Source organism: Nilaparvata lugens, unplaced genomic scaffold (assembly GCF_014356525.2).
Source record: "Nilaparvata lugens isolate BPH unplaced genomic scaffold, ASM1435652v1 scaffold11569, whole genome shotgun sequence".
In the NCBI taxonomy this organism is placed as follows: domain Eukaryota; kingdom Metazoa; phylum Arthropoda; class Insecta; order Hemiptera; family Delphacidae; genus Nilaparvata; species Nilaparvata lugens.
In genome coordinates this window covers 1-2,700 of record NW_024090235.1, presented here as the reverse complement: position 1 = coordinate 2,700, position 2,700 = coordinate 1, and the positions used below count along the sequence as shown (strand labels likewise).

Below are 2,700 nucleotides of genomic sequence, written 5' to 3'. Positions count from 1 at the left end.
ATTGTTCAAAATGAATGTATTTCCTAGAACTTTCCACTTCTAGTTTCAAAAATAATAATATTTTGAATCTTGAATCATGGTACCCAATAGTCTAAATAAGAATATTTACTATTGAATTTCAAATTAAGTTAGTCTGAATAATAAATAAACAACTCAAAGTCTATCTTATGAGCGTTTAATATCACATCAATCAAGCATCTATAGTGTACTAGCCGTCAGGCTTGAAATGTTACCACAGTTTACCGGAGTTGAAATTAATCTTTGAGATGGGAAGGAAATAATCCTTCGAATATTTAAATCAATAAATTGAATATATAGTTCAATATATTAACTAAAATATTCCATTTATTTAATTTCCAACTCCTTCTAAGTAGCAACATTTATAATTGAATGATATGGCAGCTCAACAATTCAAGATTTACCCCATTCATTACTTGTCATTGATGATTGTTAGGCATATTCAATAATCAACAATAAGATTGTAATCATGTTTGCAATTTAATATACATAATAGATCAAATAAATAGAATTTCCAAAAAATAAACAAAATTTAAATCAAGTAATTACAAATTTATTTATTATCCTGTCCCTTTTATTTTTGCGAAGTAGTTGCCTGTGAATTTTCCATAAATTAATATGGTTGTTTCGTAAATACCTGGTGTATTGAAGTGAGGAGGCCTCCGTACACTTTATTCAAATTTTTCACTTATTAATTTTTCACTGCACAAGAAGTTCTTGAAGTATCCTTTTTACGGCGAATTTAGATCTTTTCTGGAAATATTGGTTTCCTTGTGATGAGTTGGTCAGCAAGGATTCAGCTTCCATGGCCATAACTAAGACATCCTGTGATACTACGAGTCTACGAGTCTATGAGTCTACGAGTCTATGACCGCTGTATAATAGAGAAACGAAAAGAATATATATAAATACTGTAATACTAAAGGAGAGATCAATAATACAGAATTTGCTCTTCTTAAAAAAAAATCAACAATACACAAGATCTTTAATAAATTCATCAATAATAGTTTAAAGATAAATAATTCAAGATACTCGAAGCGAAGCTTCCAAAAGAGATTTTTTAAAAAGAAAAATTATAACTTGAATAAGGCTTTACAATTTTATTTAATTATTTATTTATTATTTGACCAGCGTGACAAAGATAATTTGATATTTATCTATTTATTAATTTAATTTTACTATTATATAAACTTGCATAGAAATATTTCCAACATTTTGAATTACGAGAATTAGAGCTGAAAAACAAATTTAAGGAAAGCTGGGATTAATTATAATCTGATCAGACTTGACTTATAAAACAATAAGTAAAGTATATAAATAAATAATGCTTTACCTGTACAGCGGAAATTGTAGAAATTACTATGGATACATATGTGATGAATGAGGTTTCCAACAAATATAAATAAATTGCCATAACTTAGGCCAGCTAGAATGAATACTCAATTAAATTTTCGGACATGATTACTTTTCTTTTTTTTTTTTTTAAAAACAAACAAGAAAATTTACATATTTAAAAAGGAAATAAAAAAAAAATAAAGAAAATAATAATAATATCACAACTTGTGATGAATGAAATCTGTCTCTGATCAACTACATATTGTAATAATAGAAAAATTTAGCATAAGCTAAATAAAATTGGAATCAAAGGAAAAGTTAAATTTACAACCTCCACTCACGAAATTCAGAGACAGAATGGATCATCGAGCGTTGAAGACGGAGTAGCAAACAAGACAGTGACGTAAGAAAAACGGAATTATCAAAATTAGACAAAGAAACTAGAGAGAAAGAGCAATGCAAACTCAAAGCTACCAACAAGGACAGAAAAAGGGAGAAAGAAAATAGCAAAAAAGAACTGGAGAGAACAAGAAAGTAGATTATTCGAAGGGTACAGCTCGATCCCATAAGTGCATCTTTGTCTCACTGAGAAAAACAAACTGATAATACAATCGAATTTAGAACCGAAATAACAGAAAAACAAGATAAAAATAATCATGTCCAAAATTGTTACAGGCTCGCTTCGCTTGCCATATCCGTCTAGCCAGGGGCTCCGCCCCCTGGACCCCCGACTGGATCGTCCGAGAATGAGATCAGCAGGCTCGCTCCGCTCGCCTGCATTTTTCATTTGAGCATTTTTATCATATGTTAGGACGATCCAGTCGGGGGTCCAGACTAAACGTCTGGCTAAACGGATATGGCGAGCGAAGCGAGCCTGACGGCTAGTAATATAATATTCCCAGGATTGAAGTAGCAGTGCCCAATCAATTTTTCCGCGATAAATGCATTTAAATCTTCAACTTGGTGTCAACCTAACAGTCAACTCAACTTAATGCCAACCTGACAAAATTATTAATTATTTAGTTGCCAGTTAACAACTGTTTCGAAGAGGTACTCTATCTAGATTATAGTTCATATGATATGGAAATTTCAATTATAATTAAGAGATCGGGAGAAGAAGAATATACATGCTAAAAGACGAATTTTAAACCCTTAAAAACAACCCTTAGAGTTAAAATATTGCCAAAAGATTTCTTAGTGCGCCTCTAAAGGGCCAACTGAACATACCTACCAAATTTGAACGTTTTTGGTCCGGTAGATTTTTAGTTATGCGAGTGAGTGAGTGAGTGAGTGAGTCAGTCAGTCAGTGAGTGAGTGAGTGCCATTTCGCTTTTATATATTATATAG

The 2,700-nt window shown here is 31.3% G+C and overlaps 1 long non-coding RNA gene across 1 annotated transcript; it reads right to left on the bottom strand.

Moving 5' to 3' along the window:
- Positions 1-479: 479 nt before the first annotated feature.
- LOC120355429 lies at positions 480-1,960 on the bottom strand. Its single transcript, XR_005573514.1, has 2 exons — positions 1,352-1,960; positions 480-892 (listed from the first exon to the last, which is right to left on the bottom strand). It is a non-coding gene; the product is annotated as an uncharacterized LOC120355429 (long non-coding RNA).
- Between the last annotated feature and the right edge of the window lie 740 nt (positions 1,961-2,700).